Source organism: Cygnus atratus, chromosome 14 (genome assembly GCF_013377495.2).
Source record: "Cygnus atratus isolate AKBS03 ecotype Queensland, Australia chromosome 14, CAtr_DNAZoo_HiC_assembly, whole genome shotgun sequence".
NCBI lineage: Eukaryota > Metazoa > Chordata > Aves > Anseriformes > Anatidae > Cygnus > Cygnus atratus.
In genome coordinates this window covers 15,379,687-15,406,708 of record NC_066375.1, presented here as the reverse complement: position 1 = coordinate 15,406,708, position 27,022 = coordinate 15,379,687, and the positions used below count along the sequence as shown (strand labels likewise).

At 38.4% G+C, this 27,022-nt stretch overlaps 1 protein-coding gene and 1 long non-coding RNA gene across 6 annotated transcripts in view; both read right to left on the bottom strand.

The window, feature by feature from the left end:
* SLIT3 (slit guidance ligand 3) overlaps positions 1-27,022 on the bottom strand; it is a 508,988-nt gene that overhangs the window by 316,005 nt on the left and 165,961 nt on the right. Inside the window, exon 1 of one of the 5 annotated variants that reach the window (XM_035562878.2) lies at positions 8,241-8,766. The exons of the other annotated variants lie outside the window; for them this stretch is intronic. The gene's annotated coding sequence lies outside the window, so the exon portion shown is untranslated. Of the gene's footprint in view, positions 1-8,240; positions 8,767-27,022 lie in introns of those variants that run through there. 5 annotated transcript variants of the gene reach the window in all.
* On the bottom strand, positions 15,671-19,695 carry LOC118256141 (uncharacterized). Its single transcript, XR_004781153.2, has 3 exons — positions 19,027-19,695; positions 17,442-18,174; positions 15,671-16,609 (listed from the first exon to the last, which is right to left on the bottom strand). It is a non-coding gene; the product is annotated as an uncharacterized LOC118256141 (long non-coding RNA).

The following is a 27,022-nucleotide window of genomic DNA, read 5'->3' as shown; positions in this document are numbered from 1 at the left end:
TGGCAAGCAGCACAATTCTGCTTCAGCTGCTTGCACAACACCTCCACTGGCTTTGCTGAGCGTGTGAACTCTAGCGTACAAGTAGGTCACACTTTCACTTCCATCTTCGCAAAGAGAAAGGACTGCCCTCTATGTTAATACTAGTAATTGTCCCTCACGTTACTTACGTACTCTATCAGCTACACGCGAGTTTTCTAAAGAACCTCTTTCAAATCGACTAAATAACATACTGCATAAACTGTGACAGAAGAGTCTTGTGCAATCACACCACAGGCTACTCCAATTCCCGTACCTCAGTATTATCCGCAAAACGAGCATAAGTGACCAGAACAGGAACTGAACATTAGATACAGCAACCTAGACGACTGAATGGAAAGTAACCACAGATGTCTGCTTAGAGTTGAGTTTCAGGGAGGTGTGAAAATTCCTTAATCACTGTCAAGATTACAGTTTTTTTTCACAGGTATCTAAGAATATGATTGCATGGTTATTTACAACCCTGTATTACTGCTTGTAATTGCGTCTGTAAAATTCACTTCTGCAGTTCTGAAGTTCACCCCTGGTCATATTTGGTCCTTTTGTGATGAAAAAGTAAAAAACTCTGAAGCTAAAATAAATTATATTAAAAGGCTATTTAAAGAAAGTGCATGGTAAAGAGGCTTATGTGCATAGCAGGATCTCAGAGATGCTTTGAATATTACAGATAACACATCTGAGATGCTCAGAGACTGGTCAGTTTGCACTGAAGGAGCTGGACTGCCACTGCAGATGTCAGTCCCTAAAACTGCTTTAACACGGACCTAAATTTCAGACTGAGTTTAAGGAAAGAAGGGCTTTGTTGTTGTTGTTTTGTTGTTGTTTTTCTGGATGCACGTTTTTGGTTCTTAATTTTGCAGTCAGAAGCCCAGCCTTGTATTTTGCTCTACCTCACTGACTCTTCCTTAATTGGGTACAGCAAGAAGAGAGATCTCAGCATGACCTGCCATGATTTTCCTTGGGAGTAAGCACTTTTCACACTGATGTTCAGGCCCACAGTCAAAACATGTTTAGGACTCCCGAGAGTTGAGGAAGGCTTTTTTCAATGAATTGCAAAGAACTGTGTGGTTTGGCAAAGTCAGCGTGTCAAGCCAGTGGTACTGCTCTTCCATGGCTGCCGTAATCACTGCCACATGAGAAGCAGTAAGTTGGAGGGAGGAGGACAACTTTTGTGATTTTAGACCTAATTATGCATGTGGTTACCACATTTCAAACCCCACTCAGCTTCCCACATAACAATCATTCCCTGCTACAGAAAGTCACACACCAGCTTTAGGTCTCCCGCCTCTGTCTACCCCAGTCAGATGGAATCTGGTGATGATGCACAGCCAAGAATGTGCAAACAGCGTGCCTGACTCTGCTTCTCATCTCTCTGTTTCAACAGAGATGCTGAGATAAACAACTGTGCTCTGAAAATGAGGAATACAACAAATAGTCTGCAAGTACATTGTCAGCCCTAATTAAATAAAAATCCAATTCCATTTTTAAAAACTTAACAATGCAAAATCCTGAATTGTGCTTTAAGAATAGAAATAAGAGACAGTTCAATAACAGTTACTTTCCAAATATGATAAAGAAGCCAGCCTTTATTAAATTATATGGAAGGGGGTCAGAGATTAAAAATCCTCTGCCTCTCATTATTAGACTTGAGATGACAGATTCATTCCAGAGCACAGAAGGAAATATATGACCCCAAAACAGGATATGAAGTTCAGTCCCAGTAGATTAGTCTCTGTTAAGTAAATTTATTGCCTAATCTTTTAACTCTCCCCCAAACCGCTGCCCAAGATCCTCTTCCCTATCAATATAAAGCCCCCTTCCCTTCCCTCCACTACCCTACTCCCAGAGCCCCCGACAACATTGCGCTCTGGTCTCATTCCCACTAGGACTTTGATGGTGCATGAACCTCATAGAAAAACAAGAAGTGATGGGAGTAGAAGGGAAAGGACTTACAACTGCAGTCAACCAACTAATAAAACCATGATGTGCTCTGAACTGTTAGGCAGAAGAGAAAAAAAAAGTATAAATGTTTTGCTTACTTTAAACAACAGCAGAAAGTCTGGTGTTGAGCTCCTTTCGTGTGTTTGTGTGCCCAGTAACCACTTTGTAATTTGGATACAGACATTGAAGGAAACCTTCAAATGAGCTGTATTAGTAAGAGTAATTTCTAGGAAGAATTAAATGTACTATGTGAAGCTAGAAGGCACATCAAACAAAGAGCAACTTCATGCCCTTTTTGTTTACCAAGGCAGAAGCAATCTTCCATATGACACATTTCTAATACACTGTTTAGTCTAACTTTAGACTCCATGAAATTATTTGCAAAGACAGGGATTCCTGAAAAATGTCATTAGAAAATGGCAGTCCTGGCCTCACCTTCCCTTTACCATTCCTTTAATTGTAGGAAATTTACTTGTATGATATAAAGAGAGCTGATGTCAAAACCAAAATACTAACGAGAGTGGTGCAGCTATCAATATTTCTTTCTGTATGAGCTCTAAGATGGTTCTACAGCCAATGAGGACAAATATTTCACAAAGATCACAAATTCAATATGCAATAACCCTAAAATCACTGACCAATTCACAAGATTGCTTGTGCTTTCTTAATCTAATATTAAAGTTATAAAATATCCCCACCTGGTAGTGCATCCCAGCCCTTTGCGTGTTTTCATGTAGCAGAGCTGTGATGTACCGTCTTTATGTACAGATAAATTGCAAAGAGCTTGGTTTCACCAACAGAGTGTGCTGTCCGTTCGTTATTAAATTGAGGGCAACATCATTAAGAGATTTTTGCATTGTTTTATCTGGAGATCTTCTGATACAAATACTCGATTCTAAACTAAGATGTTTAAACAGCTATCTACACTGAAAGCAGTTATTTCCAACACATCTGCTACAGAATGCCATTCTTGGCTACAGCATGCATTGCTGATGTCCTGAGCTGCGTTTTTTTTTCTTCCCAAACCCTCTACTAATTTACGTTGGGGTTTTTATGTTTCTTTTTAGACTCTGGGTGGAGAAGGCATGGGAATAGCAAACAACGCATTTGGCAAGACTTCACTCCAGCAATGGTTAAGATTACCATTCCTATCAATAACATGATGCTTTGCCTAGACTTTTTTCCTCTATTTGATTAATTCTAGGATTTTTACTCCCTCAACTTGCCCCTCTCTCATTTAAATTCACTGTATTTTCACAATGTATAATATCCTAATTTTTATTACTGGAATTTATTTTTGAAAAATCACTGTGGAATAAGTTCAGTTAAAAATATTTTTTCATTCAAGGAAGGAAACCTGATTTTTCTTTATAGCTTTATTTTTGTTTTGATCCATAACTTTTTAATGTTTGCACTGATCTATGATAGATTTCATATTATCTCAGTGGCAGACATAGAAAGCGTTACTCAGATTCATTTCCAATTAACTCCTTACAGCACTCTCCAGAAAAAGAAATGCATAAAATAAAGCTCTGCATTCGTCTCATTGCACCTGAATGAAAAGAAGAATACATACAGATAGCAAAGCCTAAAGGTCTCCAGCCAGAAGCCTGCATAACCCATTACACCCATATGCAACTTGCCTTTCCTTGTAAATTCTCTCTTCAAATAGTTATGCATTTGTAAGTAACCAAAAAGACATTTGTTTCTTTCTATTGATACAAGCCACGCAGCAAGCAGTTTCCCTGTTTTGTGTACTCAAGCATCACTTTGAAAACAGGCTTTAAGTCATGTGGTGAAAGAGTATATGGGGCTACGAAGTAAATGGATCTACCAGACATCTGTAAATTACTCCCAATGCAATATACGTGAGACGCTTACATCTGCATAGAAATATTTATGGGGACATACAAATACACATGCACACACACAGCAAGACTGCCAAGGTGACTAGCCAAGCAACTTCATCAAGATCCTCTTAGCACATTTCTAATTTCCTCCGATAAGCCTCATGCTCAGTGGAACAAACCAGAGGTCCTCCATCCAAAGAAATTCAGGGGTAATCAGAGCACAGGAAGAACTCGACACTTTTAATGTAAATAAGATGACATTAATACAAATCTAAATCAAGCTACCCAACTGAGACTTCTGGTGGAAGCATGCTAAGGACTTGGTCTATCCCTATCCAGATGTATCCCTCAGCCCCACATAGTTCTGACTGAATAGAAAAAGGCCAAATTATTGACTTTTAACTTTTTTTTAAAATGAATATTTTAAGAAGCATCTACAAAATAATATCAGTTTGTAGTCAAAGCACAACATAAAACACTACATAATTCAGGAGTTTGTGTTGGAAAAAAAATCAAATTCTAATTGAAAAGTTTTAAATGTGCAGCTTTGAAAAGCAACTCCGAAACTGATAAACTTCATCCACCACGTCCCTGTAGCACGGTAGCAGCCACTGCACAGCCTCTGGCCCAGGGATGCAAAACTGTCCAATTTCACAGAATCATCTAGGTTGGAAGAGACCTCCAAGATTATCTAGTCCAACCTCTGACCTAACACTAACAAGCCCTCCGCTAAACCACATCACTAAGCTCTACATCTAAACGTCTTTTAAAGACCTCCAGGGATGGTGACTCAACCACTTCCCTGGGCAGCCCATTCCAATGCCTAACAACCCTTTCGGTAAAGAAGTTTTTCCTAATATCCAACCTAAACCTCCCCTGGCGCAACTTTAGCCCATTCCCCCTCATCCTGTCAAGTCAATGTAGACAACAGGTATTTTCAGGTCAGGATAGAAGAGACTTTAAAGTTGTAGCAAGAAGACAGAAAAGAAAGGGAAGAGAAGAAATCTTGAGTACTGAACAGACTACTAATCAGTCCATTTGCAATATGACATGCCTTTCCAGCCTCAGTTGAAAATGCTCCTTCAAGCCAAAGGACAAATGAAAGGACACATCAGGACAGCTGTCCTCCTGCCCGCCTGACTCCCTCTGCAGCTCTCAAACTCAAGTCCCCCTGTCCTTCATGGCAGGATCTGCGAAATGAATGATTGTTTTCATTAGACATGAGGAAATGAAACTAATTTTTCCCTATATTATAAATAGTTGGCTAAGCTGAATACTAAATGCAAGAATTCTCCGGTTACAAGGGGCAGGAGAAAGGAGAACAAATGCTAATGCTACTTAAGTCAAAATTCAGATGCCTGACACAAAACAAAAAAATGACAGAAACCAAATGACAGTTTCTCCGTAGATTTTCAGACCAGAATGGACTACCATGGTCATGAAGTCTGATCCCTTGTTGAACAGACTAGATTTATCTACTGTTAATTTATACTACTATGATGTATCTATTCCGAGCCCTTTAAATGGGTATACATTCTATATTAAATGGTCATTCACACATGCAGCATACACAGTACCTGATCGCTGATATTTTTAATGCCATATTAAATTCCACCTTCAAATGAGCATTCCACCATGGTTCAGAGGGGGACAGAAATCTAACTACATCTGCACTATGGAAAGCTTGAGTCTACACAGCTTGAAAGGACTTGCTCATGGTGACTGCTTGCTTTCACAGTTGATATTTATAGCAGTAGTATAACACTATCATTCAACCTTGCAGCTTGAAAGAAAGCCAAAACCTTGATGCCTTGTGAACATTAATAAAACTCAAAGAAGAGTTCCTGCAGATCTACCTGCATCATTCTGAGAAGAAAAAAGAAAAAAACCCTCCACCAGCCAAACCTCTTTTCATTTTTAAATCTTTCCTTTCCGTTACAAAAAAAATAATTGTACTGTTTCATCTTGATCTTCACCTAATGTAACAGATTGCAGCATATTGAATAACAAAAATACTTTAAAAGTGAGTGCAATTACAGAAGAAATTTTTAAGCTGACTCATTAACATGCAAGAATTTGACCTGAATATGACAAATTCACACATCTCTCTTCCATTAAATCCCACTGGAAAATATGAGTGTATGAACAAGAAATTCGTCAACATTGTAATTCCTGAAGTTGTTTCCCTATACTTAAACACAATCTATCACTAAATTAGATACTTGTTTGAATTCCAAATGACTGATATGTTTTATATGATACATACTGTACCGCTGTGGATAATGATCATAGTATTAAGAACAAAGTTTGCATGCTATATGTGAGCATTCAAACATGCCATTCAGTTGTTGTAATCTCAAGCTTCTAACTGTGTGCCTGTGCTTTTGATATACTGATTCAATCAGTCATAATAGATAATCATCATGTACTTGAGTAATTTCTTTAAACTACGTTTCACAAAACAGATGTAGACAACTCATGGAAGCAATGAAATTTATTTTGGAAAGTATATGTCAAAAAAATGAAGTTATCATCCTACTAGGTTTAGATTACAAAATTAGAGCTCTAGTTTCATAATGAAAGCCAAACGTACTGGGAAAGCAAGACAGAAATCCTTACTATTGAGATGGATTTCTTTAAAAATTAGTATCTGAGTTCAGAAACTACTTTGAAAAACGTTGCATTATAAAAACAAATTCACTGGCCATTTCCATGTTTCTCTCACAATGAATCTGTGTCATTTCTGGAGAGTCACAACAAAATAAGCCACGGAAAATGTACGGAAGTCTTTTCATAGAATAAAAACGGAGTGACTAACGCGGATGACTCAGTTAATTGCATGACTTTCTACTAAGAGTATTCACTGAGAGAGAAATAACACTAAATGACAAGGAGAATAAGGGAAATTATTTTGAACCAGTAAAAACATTATACCAGAACAAATGCCTCGGTCTGAAGAGTATTATCTTCTTGTGCATACTGGAGCCAACAAAAATAGAAATAAGATATCTATCTCCTGATCTTCACCCAAGACCTTACAGTCACAGAATAATTCAGCTTGGAAAGGAAGCCTGGATGTCCATAGTCCAACACTGGGTCAGCTCTGAGGTCAGACTTGTTTTTTCATGGCTTTATCCAGTCCAGTCTTCAAAACCTCCACGGATGAAGACTGCACAACCTCTGTGGGCACACTGGAGCCCACTGCTCAGCTGTCCACATGGAGAAGAAGCTTTTTCTTAATTCAGATATCCAGATACACACAGAGCAACAGAAATATCCTGAAGATGAGCCTATTTTTGTAGCAAAATTCAGAATTAGATTTTAAATTCAAGACCTCTTCTTAACATCTGACTGTACCTATGCTATGTTGCTTACAGAAAGTTATTATCTGTCACTTGAAGATAACTAAGAAAAGCTTCAGGTGCCATATCTGAGTACAAGCAATTTGGGTCTGTTTAACCTCTTCACATGACTTTATGAAGACAAAAAGACCAGAACTGTTACCTCTGTCCCTAATCAAGTGAACAAGAAATATCCACCAAGTACTCAAGAGATTTTAATGACATTAGGAACAGCAGTTCCCTTATGAGTGTCATATCCTTATCAGTGGTTCTGCCAAAGAATACACTCTGTACTAGCACTGAGGGGAAGGAAGGGAAAGGAAATTCGAAAGTATACAGTTACTGCCATCCTTTTATAAATATATTTTACACATTTATTTACAGACCCATATACAATATATTCATAGATATTATCAGTATGATTAAACAGCATTCCAGCTTCCTTTCAAGCTTTTTAGAGATACCCAAAGAACTATAAAGCAGATTCTTTTTTTTTTTCCGTCCCATATATAGCTAACAAAAGTCTGAAAACATTCACCATTTTAGAATGAATAAATAAAATAATTAAAATACAGCAAGACTTTATGAAGCCATGACCATAACTTCACAGTTCTCATAGCTGTATCATTTGGCTGCATGCACTGCAATGTAAAGTAATGAAACAATGTTATCATGAATTTGGTACCAAATATAATTACTATTCCAGTAGGAAGCTATTAGAATGATAACTTGATTTTCTTGTCATCCCAGTTCTGCATTAAGCAAAAGCAAAAAAAAAAAAAAAAAGCAATTGATATAATAATTTTTGCAACAAGCATCTAATTGATTTTTCTGCCACTACTATAATTTACAAATAGTCGTACAGTAATTGTTTGGTTTAACTTCAAATATCACATAAATGTTCCAGTAATGATATTTACTGTGTACGTTTGAAACAAAGAGAAATTATTTAAAGTTAGACAATGTATGCTACAGATCAAAAAGCATACAACAGAAAAACTAAAATGCACTAATAATACACGTAGCAAAATGGTGCTAAATCATCTTTCTAAATTTTAGATGTCACTCTTACCTCACCAAAATTTCTACAAGCAGTAGAAATCAAATAGTGGATAGGTTCAAAACACTTTCTGGATATGCACTTTCATTTTGGTTTCAAGAGATGTTTTTTCTTGATGACGCAGGCATGTTTAGTATGACCCTCCATCCATTTTCTTTCTCTTCCAAGAAAAGCCAACTGGTGGTACAATCATTCATTCCTAACTGAGATTTCTGCACTGAAAGCCTCATCTTTACCCAACTCTACAGGAGCCTAAGTGTTCGTGACAAGTTAATAAAACACTGAAGCCGCCAGCTCCTGCGTTCAGCCCTTTCAAGCCAGCAGCACCCACCCAGCTGCCAGCTGCACTGCCCTGCTCCGCGGCCATGCCAAGGGGAGCGCCCTGCTGCTCCAGAGCCCTGGTGTCCTGAGGAGAATGCTTCAGTCCTTCCCCCCACACCATCTGTCATATTCTGAAGGAGATACTTGTCTTGAGCCTGGAAATGAGTAACTTCCACAAACAATGGAAATTTCTGGTCAGTAACTGTGATATAGATCTATGGAGAAACTTCCATCACAAACACGTGAAATAATTACTTTTCAAAGCTGATCAAGAATTATTTATTAGCTGAACTGAACCAACAGAACATTAGTTTTTGGTCTCTATGCAGAGTATTGGTGTCTAGTTTCTTTCAATATTTATTTAGTGAGTCTATTACCATCAGTGGAAAAAAAATAAATATATGTATCTGTTGGTTTTACCTCCTTGTTCTAGCACACAGTGGTCCATGACACAACGTGGGCAATATACCATCTGATCAGCAAGGACTACAAATGTTGGAGGCCACCTGTTAATTAGTAACATTTATTATTTGACAGCTCTGGATCTCTCTCTACTGGAGCCCCTCTGCAAAGAGCAAGCTTGCTCCAGATACATGCAATGTTTTGCAGGGCAAACACAGATGGTGTCTTTTCTATCAGAATCAGAAACTGATGAATCTTTAGTTCTGCTTATTCTGTATTTCAAACACTGTGTTACTAACTTACCACTAGGACCTGATGACACCTAATTCCAAGGCTTACACCGTGTGTGTAGCGAGAGTATACACATTTGAAAGAATAATTTCTACAGAGAATTCTTCTCCAAAAATTCTGAAAACAGCAGTAGCGAGGCATTGAAACTCAGACACAAACAGCTGTAAAACTGAACACAGCACTGGACACTGGCTTGTGAAAGTACCAAGTAACTACTTGCTGATCTGGCAGAGAGCTATTAGTAATTACATGTGCAGACTTGCCACCTACGCTTGGCTTGGACTTAGAGATGTAGCATTTACTATGTCAAGAACATCAACATCGTACTAGTTTCACATTTCTCATTGTTTCAATTGAGCCAATAACATGAAAGAACATTAAATTTACCAAACCACTGAGGCAATCCTGCGGAAAAGCGATGACTCCGAGCCACAAGCTAACCTCAGAGATTCGTTTTTGTTTGTTTACCTTAAAGGCATCTAAGATCCTTCTCGTGATACTGCCATAAACAAATTCTTTTTCCAATTGCAGTGTTTACAACAGAATCTTGACCCCTTATAGCCTATAATAATTACTGTACTCAATAATAATTTCAAAACTATAATAATTACAGTTCTCCATCTTAACTTATCAAAGGGATAAGAAAAGAGCATCCAAGTGTGGACCATATTTATAGAAAATACCTGATATAAACCTCGCTCAGCTCTTGGTTCCACAAGTGTTGTATGAGAACAAAACCTCTGGTTTTATTTTGCATGCCAGATGCATCCCTTGATACACACCAGTATGTTGTTACACAAACAGCGCCACACCGAGCAAAACAAGTCACAAGCACCAATGCCACTGAATGTGAAATCACAGGGTCAGAATAACTTTTGTGGTTTATGAGAACCACTTCATATACTCAGACCCACAATTTGTTTTTCCTTTAGGAAAAAATAAATAAATAAGTAAATATATATAAAAACGTATTCTTCAGACAAACCATTATGGCAAAACAGCTTTTTTGATCCATTTTTTTTTTAAAGCCAAAGCACTGATCTTAAATCTTTTTAACGTAGTAATTTTTGTTTTACAAAATACTGCCTTTAATCAAAAGTCTTTTCCTTTTGTATAGGTGCAACTTTACTTAATTAGCTCACTAGAAAGCAAGCACTACTGACACCTTGCAGTGTTTGACAACTGAAATAGAGCAAATAGGCACATCAGTAGAGGACAATCAATGTAAATTAGGTTTTCCCAACATGGTTTCTTGAGAGTTTAACCCAGGGTGTAAAGAGACTTTGTTATTACAGAGAAGAAGGATTAGTTAGTTATTGGACAAACAACTGTTCTAGTTTACTAAGCTAAATAACTACTTCACATGTGTTAGCAGCATCTAGTTGCATGCTAATTATACCCATCTGTTTTGCATTACCCATTTAACATTTTCATCATTCACATCAGCTTAGCAGGCCATAGATTTGTAATACTTCATCCAAGACCAAGATGACATTCAAAAAGCTTTACTTTTTATCTGACAGTTATCATTTCACTCTTCACTGAATCTCTAGGTTACTGCCCTCATCTCTCTACTGGATTAACTGCTGAACCAGCCATGTCTAGACACACACTCAGTAGTTCCAGTGGTAGTGCTGAGAAGCTGCCCTACAGCTATGCTCTGGTGGCTTGCTACTTCTGATAGTAGCATGGCACCACAAGCCATCCCAACACAGATCAACTTATTGTATTTTTATAGTCTTCCCCTTTCCAAGCCGAAGTTAAATGAAGTTGAAGGCAGCATCTACAGGACTAACCATAGTCACACAGCCTTAAAGGATTAGAAGAAGCCATTGTTTTCATGTCAGACATGTTTTTATAATATAGACCATGTCAATTCTTGTTATTTCATTTTGATCATCACACCAGCTTTTCAGCAGTCAGCCGACCCTTTCCCACACCACAGTTTTAAAGAATCATAAACTTTATCTTTATTATATTAAGAGAGATTCAAAAATTTTAAAACAGATGTGAAGTTGCTCCTGCCAAGAGCCTACACACAGTGTGATTCAATAGGATGTGGGTGCTGTAATGTACTCAAGACAAGTTATTCTAAAGCTCTGAGCTCAACTCACTGAACACTTATTTAAGCTTTTGTTTTCCTAGACAAAAATAATTTAAGAGCTCCGATCTGCCTGGGACTATGAGTGACCGGGCATGAGTGATCTGATGACACTTCCCATAAAGACATGCTGATTTTTGTATTTGCTTCTTAAAGCCCCAGAAGACAAACAGCTTCCACCACAGATCTCCTGGTGGAAAGAGACAGCAGAAACCTGTGCGTAGCTACAGGTTGGCCAAGTTTTTCCTTCACACCACTAGCAGGCTCCTGGAGGCTTGAATTACTGTCCCATACCTAAAAGCCATGAGCCCAGCTACAGCAGATGAGCTGCTCCTGTGCCATGCGCTGCTCAGATTTCCCTGGCCCCTCTCCCTGGGGTTGTTGTAAGCTCCTTCCTCCGGCACCACAGCTCCTGCAGTGCTCACAACTTTTTCTCCTCACAATTTGGGGCTAAAACAACATTTTTCCCACATAGTAGAGATGATCCATGTGGCATCTGTATTTCTTTTTCCATTTCCTCTCAGCAGCCAGTAGCATTAGTTTTCTAACATATTGGGTAAAATCTCTGTGTGGTGGTATCTGCAAGAGCTCTTTGGGGTCTCCTGCAATTTACCACTTTCATCTGGAGGCAGTCAGCTGATTTTCTGAAACAGCTGAAAACTTCATATAAAACAAATAGAGGGTAGTCTCAAGAAACAGCCTTTCCTCACAGAAGGATAAAGCTGGTCTTGGTTGTTATGTTTGTTTGTCTGAGCTTTACTCCAATACAGTTCTGTGCCTCATGAATAGAGGGAAGAAGAACGTCTTTTGGTGGGTGTCCAGGAAATGGGACCTCCTGCTGCTGATACATCAGGAGGGCCCTGGAGATAGAAGTGCCACAGCTCTGCGTCACCTCACTTGCAAATGCAGTGGCACAAAGGCAAAGCTAAGAACAAGAAGTTAATGAATGTCTTAGGATATATAGTGTCCCGCATCAGGCACCATGATTCATGTGGACTGTCTTCAATAGGCTCCCCAGGAGCTGTGCCAAGACCCCACACCAGACCAGGACAAGCTGAGAACTAAAAAGGTGAGTATAGCCCTGGATTTTGTTCGTTACTTCAAGGTATTAAGCTCACAGTTCATCTTTTTAATCACTTATCTCTACTCTTTGTCACTTTCCCCAGCTGTCCTCTTACCACTGCAGTCTGCAGCTGCATTTAGGCAGTTATGACCACAACTAAAGGAAAGAAAAAAAGGAATGATTTTGTAATTTCCACTATTTGTTTGATAGATAACACAGACAGAAAAATTAATGATGTATTAAGATGTGAAATTGTATAAAGTATTCCAGATATTCAGCTCTTAAATACTTCGAATGTCACTGAGCACAAGCAATCAAGTACTATGTGGCAGGAAAACAAGCTACAGCTCAGCAACATTTACCATACACACAGATAAAGTGAGGTAGTTAAGAGTCTGCAGGATGTTTAGGTTGGCAGTGACATGCCAACACGAACCTTCCTGTTTGCTGGGAGGAGGCAGACATTTCCACAACCTTTTCTTTTGGAAGATAGTTCTGGAGGAAATAACATGATTTGCACAACTGCATGGACAGCTGAACATACTATGCCAGAAGTGACCAGAAATTCAATTACAAAACAAGATTTGCATTTGTAAATACAAGATAGTAAATTAGAAAGAAAATCCTGTCTAAAAATGCACTGTAAACAACGCATTCCACACAGCAGTATACATGCAGTAAATGCAAGGAAAGAGAGAGCAGGAATTATTCTGGGCTGTGAACGGCTGTGTCCCCAGGCCAAGCACTCCCAGCTGTGGGTAGCCCCAGATCCCAGCTAACACCAAGTACAATGTTCGGTCAGCGAGGGCTTTTACACAAGTTACAATAAAAAGGAACATGCAACATCAGTCCAGCATACTAACCAGGATTCAAGTTATTTACCTGAATCAGACAAAACATCCACTCATTTCCGTAAAATTACCAAGTCCTCAGGTAGATCTTGCCCTTGAAAGGGTTTTATTTGTGCTAAAAGAGAACTGCTAGGCTTCTGTTTCCACTTGCATGCCATGGACACAACCCTACAAAGACCTCTCCTGTAGGCGGAGGGCAGCACAGGCTCTGGGACTCGATGCCACGCCACGTGGGCAGCGCTGGAAGGTGCCCAGCGATGCTGTACACGACACGACTGCCCTCTCCTGCAAGCACCTCAACTGCACATCCTTGTATTCCCACCACCGGCCTTCAGTAATTCTTCTCCTTGATGTAGCTAATCATTTGAATTTTCCAAGCAAATTTACACAAACATGATAGCAGAAAATCAAATGTCTAACATTAACCAATGTTATTTTGTATTTCAGAAACAGCCAAAGAAATGACAGTACGAGGAAGCTGATACAAACTTAGGCCAAAACCAGCCAAAGTACCTGGTCCTTAGACCATGCAACCTAACTTGAAACACTTATCTGCAAAACTTAAATACATATGAAACAATAAAGCAGATGGTTTAGTCTATGGAGCACCCTCCAGATATCAAGCAGCATTAGAAAGCAGTGTTTGTTTCGCATTTAAAACTAAAGTAAACAGTAATATAAAATCCCAATATAACAAACTCACTGTTCAAGTTGGGATGTGCCTGGAGCAAAATTTCCTAATTTTCCTGAAAACACGCATTTTGCTCTTTGGACCATTGCCATCTCTTTTTCTTTTGGCTCTGCCCCCTCAGGGCCACGCACTATTCAGCTGAATAACTGTGAGGCTCTCGCTTGCAGGCAAATAGGAAGGAGCTTAATGAATCACAACATTTTGTTCATATTTTGCTTGGAGGAAGCATTTTCCACATTTTCTCCCTCTTAGTGAAGTTCACAGAAATTCCACCCAAACCCTGTATAACTGCTTTATTGAGACCAAAAGTTCACTGTCAGATCTTAGGGGTTTCCCTACCAACCAGAGGGAGAGAAGGGGGCAGGGAAAATAAATGCTAGTATGGAGAGAATTAACTAATGAGGTTGCTGAGGTTTACTTATATTCCTTCAGGGACCTATGAAGACCAAGGCTGCAAACAGTGCTTACGCATACATACAATGATAGTTCACATGCTGAGGAATGCTCTTTCAACTATTAAAAAAAATATTCTTTTGAAATTCCTTCTCAGTGATACAGGATTCACTGGAACTCAAATTCCCACTGCTGTTCAATGTCAAATAAAGAGAAAGACAGGTGGGAGACAACAGAAAAGATGTGTGATTGAAAATCTGACTTGAGCTGGCCCAGTAGAGTAAATGAGACAGATATTGCCAATTGGTTTTACCATCTCAAGTAAAGGCTGGCAAAAGGGAAATCAATGCAGGGTTACTAAGTGTTGTTGATTGGATTCATACGTTGCTCTGTCTTGGGTCCAAAGAAGTGTAAGAGTTTGAGGGAACAGCTAGCATTTTTGGTTCTCTCAAATGGCCCTCTGAGATAAGCATGGAGGTCAATGAGGACAACGTGAAGCAAAACTACGGCGTAAAACTTTTAAACTGGGAACTGTACTTACAGAAAGATATCCACAAAACAAGACAAACATTTCAACACTAAGATAAAAGGTCCCTTCTTTTGACTCCAGGGAGTTAAAAGAAAAGCCAGATGCAGCATAAATTCACTAAAGAACAAGCAGATTAACTCTGCTAAAATGGGATGGTCAAGGTACAGAGTCTACAGTTTCATATTTAGATATATATTTTGTCATGAAGACATTCATTTGCTTATTTTACTTATTTCAAACTTTTAATTAGAAGTTCAGCATTGTGGGACTTAAAGCAGAGGAAATTAGCTTGAAGGCACATTAATTTGTAATATAAAAGGGCCTTTCATTAATCCCTAATTAAGTACTTCTCACTCTAAAATCAGACATTCAAATAAGATTGAAAACATGAATTATTTCCAAGGAATAGCTACATGCAGCTCAAGAAAAAGTCATGTTTAATTCTACCTCTCCTTTTTTCTCCTCTGATACCTTTCCCTCCAGCCTCTATGCCCTCATGAACAATTTGCTCCCATTTCCAAAACCCATTAAAAATAAAATAAGAGAATACTGCTCTTTTAGAAATCGCACTTCTCTTCAAATTTACCAATATCTTTTCAGAAAAAGGTCTCAGATGGGGAGGGAAGAAAGAGCTGTTATACATGTAAGTGGGGAGAAAAAAAAAAAGTAATACAAAGCTCCAGATGGGTGGGACAAAAGTGCTGAAGTTTACACATAATTCATGAATTAACTGTGAAAAAATAAAAAGTAATTAGAATAAAGAAGCTTAAAGAACTAGAAGAGCTTCCAGGAACTGTGTGTTACTAGGATTTTTATTTATTTAGTTTTTCCAAGCATAGCATTTCTGGAGGTGTTCTTAATAAAAACACAGGGCAAATTGCATTTAGCAGCAAAGAAGATTAAAATACCAACTCTTCTTTCACATTTTTCATCTTGCTTTTACCCTCAGCAGATCAAATAAATTATATTACCAGCATTATGAAGCTACCCAACAAAAAAAGCCCAAAAAAACACATCACAAAGAAAAATATTTTACATTTAGAGAACAGCTTAGCAGTTCCCCGTATTATTGGGGTTAAGAAAAATAATTTCTGCAACAAATTTGATGCAAAGAAATCACAAATATAAAACAAATGATTGCATCTTATAAAAACTAATGAGATGTACAGACATCTTCAGCATGAGTTTCATTTCTTACGCTTCTTTCTTGTTTATCTTTTATTTTTCCCCTTACACAACTTTGATCTTGTACTTGAGATTCATGATATGGATTTTATTAATCAGCAAAGCAATCTAAGAGTTCTGCTCCCTCCCATTCATATTGTTACTAAAGACAGGCAAGTGCAATGGTAGTAACCAGTCAGGTTGTCCAGGCTACACCACAGGACTGAAGTGTCTGCCTCTAAAATCAGTTAAATTAATTCTATAAGAAAATATAATTGTAGATTTTCTTCTTCTTTTTCAGGAAACATTTCAAAACAAAATACAAAGCTGAGCTCATAACAAACATCAAGTACAAATTTGTTTTGGTTTTAATTGCAAATTACATTCCTCAGTTCCTTGATCTGTCCATGGAAGAAAACGTGTTCAGATTCTGTGTTGCCTAGTTTGTCCCTCTTGAAGTTTCTCCAACTTTAGGAAGAGTTGGAGACAACAGAGAAAAATAAAACAAGTAAATTACCATTCCTCTCTTCTTAATGGGAAAGAAAAGGAAAAGTGGAATCAAAGGCAGCACATTTCTGTAACAGAAGCAAACACACCTCTTTGCCATCAATGTTTCTCTCCTGACTGTTTTCGTCATATTAGAAATCATGTCTTCAAATAACCTTTTTTTTCAGCAAGGTATAACATTTATAAAGTTGATCCTCTTAAGATCATGGTTTTCTTTGCTTAAGAAAACCACGCTCTTTATATAGGTAGCCTTATTCTTATCTGGCTAGTCCTGAAGCCTGTTTTCCAGCTATTGATGTATTCTCAGGACTTTTTTTTTTCCTATTTTTATTTACTTATTTATTTTTTAAATACTGGAGGTATCGGTTCCTCTGGGAGCTGATCTGAGTGAAGCACTGCTCTCCCACATGAGTGAGAATATGGCACCACAAAAACTGGGCTTTCATTAAAAAAATATATGTTACCAAAGCAAAAGCAAAATCCATACACAGCATTACACATATGTAATATTTTCATTAATTACCAGGGGAAATATCAACTTTATTAAATAATGTGCCAATTAAACAATATTGTGTGGTGGACTATCATCTCTGCCTCCCCAGCACTGGGGATGAGCTCCGCTGTGCGCAATGCACACATGGGGCACTGCAGACCACAGGCAGCCCTACACTGGGAAAATTATCCCCCCCCTCCATTCATCTCCCTCCCCATCCTCATTTTTTCCGCATCACTCTTCTATTGCTTTATCTGTAGTGTTCTTACACATCCTAATGGCTCACACCCAGCCTGCCGCCACATGACCCGCAGCCCACAAGACCTAAAAGGAAGGAGACACGACGCCCCCAAACCCTCCTGTGCTCTGGGACACGGCTGAGGAGTACTGTTACAGGAAACACTTACAGGCAGTTGCAGTGTTGGATAATGCTGATTGACGAGCAATGACAGCACTTTTCAAAGTTTGGCATACATGGACATGTAACAAAAGTAGAATTAGATTGGAGAAGCACAGCAGCAATCACTATTCAGAAACGAATTATATATATCTGCTATTTCCTGTTTTAGGGAGAGGAGAAAATAGATACTGTTGAATAAATACTGTACAGATTACAAAGTAGCCATCTATGAACATGTCCTATAATTTAACTTCAATTAATATGCAGAATATCTTAATCTTTCAAAAGCTCCTCAATATGCAACCAGAGGTTGCAGCTGAGGTTCATCTTATATGGCTTTCTCTGGATACTTAAAAAAAACACACACACACAAAAAAAAAGTAAATAAATTTGACATTGCTGAACCAGTGGCAGCAACAGCAGGCACATAAATAGAAGCATGTAAGTAGGTACAGGAAGAAATCAGAAATGTTGCAAAGGATAAAAACACAACAGTAATGGGAGCCTTCCATTACCTCCATGGAAACTAGATAACGTCATGTCAGGAGGCGTAGCAAAGCCTACATCTAAGGGTAGGATTAGCAACAGCTTCACAGAGCAGACAGTCAAACAGAAAAACGGCACTTCACTTAATGCTGAGCAGCATGTGGTACCTGCTGAAGGGCTAGCATCAAACAACTGCTCTGCAATACTGACCGCAGCATACTCAAATCCCTTCTTCATGTAGGAACAGTGAGAACCTAGAACAGTGGATTTTTGGTTTAACTTCAAAACCAAACTGAAAGGAAGTAAGAAAACTTGTTAAAAACATTTCAAAGAGGCAGTCAAAAGACTAAGGGGCAGCATGGAAACTATTTAAAGACACCACACTGAGGATTCAGAGAAAATGTCACTTAAAAAGTTAGAAGGACCAAAGCAAAGCCTTCACAGCTGAAAAATATGGTGAAGGACACCACAAATAATAATAATAAAAAAGCAAGCATCTTACAAAAACATCAAAAAGTTCAAATGACATCAGAAGGATCATGAACTCCAACAGGTTAAGTGTGAAAACATGATTAGGTGAGTTAAAAAAGAAGTAACAAGAACTCAAAAAAATACTTAAAGCTAGTAATGCACTCATGTATCAGAAGTAAGTACACTGCCAGAAAGCCTAAAGGACCACAGGAGGATCAAAGCATACAAGGAACATTTAGAGATAAAGCCAAAACTACTACAGGGAAAAAAGAACTTTCTGTGCATCCGTGCTCCCCCTGCAGGGAAGGTATCAGGCCAGCACCCCTCTGCTGGGTGAATGTTCAAGACCTTTCTAAAATCGAAGCAGTATTAGACTATGGAAAACATCAAGTGAAGTGAACAGCAAGATACTGACAAGATGGGAGGTTATCTACCCAAAATTCTAGAGGGTTTCTAGGATTAAACAGTCAAAGCCATGGAAACATCAGCTCAATAGCACTTCAAAAAAATGGTAAAAAAATCGTTGGATTTTATTAGGAGTAAAACAGAACACAAGCAACAAGTCATTATATTACTCTTGAGATCCAAAACATGCTCTCCGTTTTCAATGCAGCCTTCAGTATTGGTATACTCACCTAGAAAGAGCTGAAGAACAAGCAGAAAAGAACCTACTGGTAGAACTGGGAAAGGTTCAGAGAAGGGCAACGGGGAAGAAAGAGCTTCTGCAATGAATGATGAAGACAGCCAGGACTATTCTAGATGAAAAAGAAGATGGAGATAAGACAGAGGTCTATAAACTCATGTGTGACACAGAGACTTAGGGGGTGTGAACATCTATTGTTTCCTATTCATAAAGTAGCTGCCATGGGATGAGCTAAATGCAGCCAGAGCAAAAATGAACACTGCAGAAAGTTCCTCAAACACGGTGAAGCTGTGAGAACTTCTTGCTGAAAGGTATAGATGCCACAAGTTCACATGAATTCAAACAAACGCCAGTCAAACTAATGGAACAAAATTCTCTTGGAACTACTCACAGCTATAAAAACACTTGCTGTCTCTGGGAGCCTGGCATGCAAGGGGCTGGAGACACGCAGGGTATGGCCACGACTGTAGGCTCTACATTCTTGCTCTCCCCTTATGTTTATCTCCAGGCATCTGCCACGACCACAACCAGAATCACGGTATTGGGCTTGACAAACCACTGCTCTGATCTGATCTATTCTTGCATAACAGTCATTAAAATTTGAGTGGAGTGGTTGCTGCTGCTTTACATATTTCACCGGGCGCACTCTGAAAGGGATAAACAAAAAATCTTAAAGCATCTGACAACTTACCTTTCCACTCTGAAACATGTTTCACGCTGGAGTCCTAGTTAGAGACGCAGTATTAACAACAACTGCCCTACATTAACTACTCCATCAGAACTGGACAGAAACCCATCAGAGCTGGACAGACCCATCAGTTCAATGCTCCTGTGGTCTGGTAGCATTACACAGGAAGTAAATGGGAAAAAAAAGTCTAGAGAAAGTTAATTTTTATTTACAGAGACACGTGATCTTATTCTCTAGCTCTTAAAAACAAACAAAAAAACCAATGCTAACCAAATACTGAAAGGAGATTCAGATTAAAGAGGACCCAAAAATCAAGTTTTACTCAGAATTCCAGGCATTATCACATAATATCCTCACCTGTCACTACAGTTTTAGACACGGTGGTACAGGTCAGAGTTCACACATATTACATTAATGATAAGAAACCTCAGCATAGCTAAGATAGTACAAAACGGACTTGCATTTGCAGTCCCTCCAATGCTCTCAGCAGTCTCTTCACACCACTTTTAAAGGGAGGGAACAGGGAGGTCCATACAAAGTGACAGTAGATGAAGAATGATTCACTAAGTTGCAGAGAAGTGCAGTATAGAGGAGAATACATCCAAATGCAGTGAACACAAGATGGCAGGACTGGCGAAGACCCTTGTATGATTTGATAGCCAAGTCCCATTATTTTTTAATGTCATCTGTGTTCCTATGTTACTTCTGAAACTCCCATCCAGGAAGAATTTGCAAGACAGGAACATAGATGAAGCTGGGAGATTCTGGGGGAAGAAGAAACCAAAAGTCATGGTGGCAGCAACTTGAGCCAAGTAAAACAGATTTGAAGCTCAAGTGAAAGAAATTCAGCTTGGCTGCACTTAATTAAAACAACTGGCACTTTACACAAGAATTAACTGAAAAGTGTCGGTTTTTGGCTTGAGAAAATAGTTGCCCCCCCAAAAAATTCTAAGAATGAGGTAAAAACTGAATTAAAAGCTTAATGAACACATTTTACCTTACTGAAGAAAAGAAGAAAAAGAGAATTTTGTTCTTACATAGAGAAATTGACCTCAGTCAACTCATCTGGCTGGATTTTGACTGATAATACTCTTTGAAGGACACAGATTTTATAACCCAGGTTTGCAAAATTACTTTACTTCCCAACCTAAACTAGTAATAGCTGAGTTTCACTGCCCAAAAATCAATGGAAAAATGAAGTGACACCACAGGAATATTTTCCCATCATGAGTGAGTTTTGGATCATTTCTTCCCCTACATTAACCAGCCCTGTGTTCCTACTCACTTCCCTGCAACCAGTCTCTTCTCAAGCCATAACATACAGTAGAGATGACACCAGTTCTTTGCAAACATTCTTGCAGCCAGTGATTCTGGTGCAAATCAATCAGCAATGCTTTAAAAATCAATATGCACAAAAAGTGACTCCTGGGTGACAGCATTAGCTTAGTACTGTGAAGTAGACACGAAAATACAGAGCTGCCAACTGAACTGGGCCATAAGTTTTCAATCCTCTCTTCTTCTGCAATTTAATTTCCTAAATTGTATGAAATGCTTGAAAAGAAATGCTGGAAACCTTACCCACCTTCTAGGCAAAGGAGATGGAAAAATAATGATAACATATATTTTTCTACAGAAATTATTAAATGTCCAAACCATAATCCAATATTTTCTACAGATCATCTTGAAACCATTTCATTCTATAGCAAAGGTGTAATTTTTGTTCCACTTTACAATGATTTAGGAAATTTTGAAAAAGATCACTTCTTGAATTTACATTCAGTGGGGACTTACAACATCATTGTGTGTATAGTGCGTGCTAATTTACACACGAACATACAGTGACTAGAAAAAAAAGCAAGCAACTAAAAGGCTGACTGTACCCTTTTTTTTTTCCCTAGTCTTGTGTTTTGCTGCTGGCTTTAGGCCTGTGGCTTATGAACTCTCTGTCAAATCAATCAAAAGATCCATAAAGATACTGGAATCGAGCAGCATCAACAGGGGACTTCTTAAGGCTTCTAGCCAGATATAACAAGGGTAAATACAAAAATCTTACTTTTCCAGGAACAAACTAGTGTCAGATTTGCAACCTGCAAATGCCCAGTACCTCAGCCTTTCTGCAGGGCCCCCAGAGCCTTCCCTGTCCCTGCTTCTCTTGGAGTTACCACATCTTGCTCTTGGGGAAAGGTTTCTCAATCAAAAAGTCATTGCAGCCCATAACTACTCCGTGCTTTAACTAGGTTTGTAACCTAGTATTAAGGACGGACTTGCTTTTGTACTGTGGAATTCCATTTCTTTATATGTTTTTCTTTTTCTCACTGCGGCTATTGTTCTACTTCAGGCCTAATCTTGGTATTGAGACTGTCACCAATACAAGAAAGAACGGGGAAACCGGGCTGGTCCCAATGACCTCCCCACAGTTGTCTCCAATGTGAATGACTGTGATCTCTTTGTTTTTGGCAATGACATCTATATTTTGTTACCTCATTCCAGTTAACAAATGAATTATTTTTCAGCTGCCCTTCAGAGTCCCTTGAACACCTATGTTTACTTGCTTTCACACCAATCCAGTCATCTCACTGTTACTTCTGTAAATTATAGACAGGGAACATTACCAGGTTAAACCTATATGTAACAAAGAGTTTAGCAGATATCACATGATAATTTCTTCGTTTTTAAGCTTTTGCCTGTAATAATGCTCCAAGTATGAGCTTTGACAACTGGAAATATATATATATATATACACATACATATTATGAGAAAGAAACAGAATAAAGCTTTAAGAAAACACAGTTTGGAAAAATATAACTCTGATGTAGTTCTACAAAAAAAAGCAAAAGGACTCAAGCCAGGTAGAGGGTAATGTAAAAGCAGAATGATAGCGGTATAGGGACAGAAGTACTATGTATCTGAGCAGTTGTAAGACAGTCTTCCCTCCTTGTTCATAGCCTATTCTTACAATCTAAAATCTGAACTTCTCTTTCATTTGAATTGAGTTACAGTCTCTTTCAAATACTCAAGTCCCAAATAAAGACCTTAGAGTAAGTAGTTGTTTAATGATTTTCATCACTCAACATCAAAGACCTAGGAAGATTTTCTTAACAGTGAAGCCATTTACCATTCAACCACAAATCACACACTGTATCAGTCCACAACCTATTCCCAGCACCTCTGCTACAGTTTTCAATGAAAGAACAGATAATATTGTAGGGATAATAGTCGCTAGACTAGGGCGAAGGATATGTCATAACTTAATTCATACAAAAGAGCAGAATGAGCTGGCAGAAGTGACAGCAGTTTATCACCAAAGTATAAGAAAATTGCAATTTTATCTATTTAGAAAAATAAACTGTTTCATAGTTATTTCTTAATAATATACGTTCTAGTTCAGCCGCTTATATAAGCACTGCATCTCCTAAAAAACCAAGGTTTTATATATTTTACATATATTTTATTTATTTTACATATATCTTATTTTTAAACATATTTTACTTTTTTTTTTTTTTTTGATTGCTCTGCCCTTCCTTTAATTCAGAAAATGCACATTTCTTTCCCTTCCTCCAAACAGACCTTCCCTGGCTGGGAACGAGCTACCCAAACCCCCGCCTGCTGTCTCTCACAAGGCTTCCTACATATCACATGTTGCGCTGTGCAGTGACTACCCTGCAAGCTCCTGCTCGTTACATTTTAGGTTTAATTACAGTCTATAACAACATTTCATTGAGTTCACGTCTGCAGGAAAATACAATATTTCACTTAGTAACTGACACAAATGGAGGAAAAAAAAAAAAACAAAAAACTTTTATCCTTCAAAATATCTGAAACTGCTATTCCCAGCTGTACTAGCTTCCCTGCCTGCATTTTTAGACTATGACAGTTATAACAATTCTTAACTAGGAAAACATATATATTTTTTAATACATGAGAAAAATTATTAATTTTTTCATTACTTTTCTGGTAGGAATACAAAACATTGTATATAACTCTGGAAGAAAATTCTTAATACGTTATACAGTCAGTGGTGCAGAAACCCAAATAATAATACAAGAACAGCAGGGATCGGTCTCTTTCCATGCAGGCTTTAAGCATTCCAGCTTCAGGAAGTGCCCTAATCATAACCCATATAATACTGTATGAGTACAAAAGTGAGATTAGAAAGGATGTATACAGACTAGCATTAAATTTTGGTTTAAAATATGTTGAGATATCTACCATAAAAATGGTAACAATCAATTGGATTTACCACAAATGTCAAACATATGCTTTAGCCAAACCAAATCCTATCATAACTGTATAAAACATGGGAGCCAACCAGTCCAATTTTATATAAAACTGTTAATTCACAAGACTTGTGATGCTGTCTAAAGGAGCTCTCTAAAGCAACATCTATATTTTGCAGAAAATTAAATGAAAATATAGCACATTCCCCCCAATGCAGCTTTAAAGTAGCTGATCCTTACAGGATAGGATCTTGCCAAAAACTATGCTGAAGCCTAGAAGAGTTGTCTGGTGCTCTCGTTACAAAAAGCTGAGCCTTCCACGGAGCCTCCTCTGCTTGAATTTAGGGACTTCAGTTTTCTCAGACAGATCCCTAAGGTCTGGGGGTGCTGCTGCATTGCTCTGGGCAGGTTTTTGCACTGAGACCTGTATGCACGTTACAGCGATGCTCAGCCATAGGGGAAGAGCAGCAGCTGTGAATCCAGAGCATAACGCGGCATCATAGGTTTACACAGACACACTGCTGTCGTTATACCCACTCATGATCGTGAGGCAACATATTGCCCAATTTTGTCTGTGCTTTAATTGCCTGACAAACTCTGTTTTCTCTGCAATCACTAATCTGGTGATGTGCTATAGCAGTAATAGCCCAAATTATGGCAAAATGGCTGACAAGAATACATAAGCACTTTTATTAAGTTATTTATGATAAAAATTTGAAAGTTAAGTTGCAAGTCATCAGCATCAGCTGCTCATTTTTCTTCTCTTAGGAAGCATTAGAAGTATTTGGTTTCCATACCATTCCCACTGCAAACCAACTATTTTTCTTTCTTGGTGCCAGATCCAACATTCCTTGAAGCCTTTGAGGATTAAGTCACTTTCAGACTTGATCCCACACAGGAAAAATAAAACCAAAATTAGCACAGAAAGCCAAGCAATCAATATTTTAGAGAAAGCTTTATGAATGAAATAGAGAAGAAAAAGCGCAAAAGAAATTTCAATAATGCATTAAAAACACATTTGAATGTTCTGATAACTGTGTGTTCATGGCTAGCAAACATTTCTCCTAGATGCTCTTCCAATTCCATCTTGCCAATGGTATGACATCGTGGTCTAGGAATCTCCAAATTTTCACAAAGGGGGACTTGCTTTGTGCATTGTTTATCAGAAATAATAATAATCACCTCATAGTTGTACAGTATCACACCCAGGACCGAAAAGTTATTAGCTAGACCTCTCAGAAAAAGCCTTAGTATTGATTTTCAATGCATATCTTATTCACCAAATTATTTTTCAATCTTGGCACATGTAAGCCTCTAGGTTTTTGAAGTTCTCACATCCATTAGAGCTTTAAAGCGAAAACTTTATTCGTAAGTAATGATTTGATTCCAGCAACAAGAATTTTATGAAAACCACTTCTGTGAGATTAGAAGATCACCAAATGGCTTTCAGCATTAACTTTCCTTCTCCACTTTATCTAAAGCAGACATCAGAGTTCTGTGAGAATCTCCTTGAGCTGAAACATGTCTCATGGCCATGGCCAGCGGCAGGATGGGCTTGGGACGCTAAGAGACAGTGACCCCCTTGGCAACACAATCAAGCACCTGGCTGGCTTTTGCTCTTTCTTCCTTCTTTGGCCTGGAGTGGAAACTGACCTGTTTTATAGCTGCATTCCTGGCAAAATAGCGGGGATTGTTTCTGAAATCAGGGATATGGGACTGAGATAACCCTGTCACGTCTGCCTTAACTGTGGGAGTCTTCACTTTAGGAGCTTTCTGCTGACTCTGGCTTTGCTACCCAGTATCACAGATAGTCTTCTTTATTTTTACTTGGAAATAATTACAACTTTACAACTCTAAGTAAAAGACTGTTTCAACTGTACACAAACACATGATGTTAACATTGGATTCTGCAATTCTAAAGGCTCAGTAATGGGATTATCAGAGCACAAACCATGTCTTGCAGCTTAGCACTTATGGCTTACCATTAAAAGCTGCGATAAGTGTTTATAAAAACAATAACAACAAAAAAAAAGGAGTACTTCAGTTCAGAGGGACTACATATTGCTAGTGATACTTAAATTATTTAATAAAAAGCTTTTCTGCTATTACTCCAAAATCCATATTCTAGAAACAAAATTAAACTGCTGTTTTACATAAATAGCATTTGCCTGCTGACGACCTAAAGAGCAGGCTGCACAGGAGATGATGAGGCTGATGCACTGTTGCAAAAACAAACCAAATGAACTATAAATGTGGCAGCTTGGAGGCTGAAAGACATCTCTGCTTCAGCTATGATAGTGTAACACAGTTACTGAGCAATGCATATTCACTGCTGCGATAACAATATCAGGAGGTACCTGCATCACAGGCACTGCTCACCCCTGTTCATCAGACTGAGTTAACAAACAATTTGGGCGGGCTGACTTCAAAAGAAAATTATAAACAGATTGTTGCTTGTCTTGAATTTGAAGGAGCAAGGCTGCCTGTCTTTCCCACCACCCAAGGGAGCAACCTGCTCAGGAAATAGGAAGGAAAAAAGCCTCGGACTGAGGAGGAGCAGGTACACAAGCAGCTCAACGCCATTCCTGACCTTTGGCTACTGTGGGTGATAACAGGTTTCCACTGGAACAAATGTCCAAAATGGGAACTTATCACCCAGCTACAAGCAAAGCACACGTTCCCAGAGTTGATTTCTGTTAAATATATTGCCCTAGCACTGCACAGAGACAGACTCAGAACGTTGCAGACGAGGTGAAGCATTCTTGTACAGATACAGTTTGATATCTGGAGAAAGGGAAAAGCTTTTCTCCTAAATCACCACCTAACTTTTGGAAATTGACACTGCTTTAACACAGATTACCAATTCAACAGATTTGTTGCCATATGCTGAGTGAATCACTGATCTCTTTGATAAGGCAAAAGACCTACTGGAAGCAGGAAAGGAAGGAAAGAGGAAATGTACTTGTAAACAGTTTCTCTCTAAATTCATATTCCAAGCACTTATTTTGTGTGTGTGTGCATAAACCTGTGGTTTCAGATTGAATAATGAGTGTCTTCTGCTAGAACTAAACAGAAGTATAACT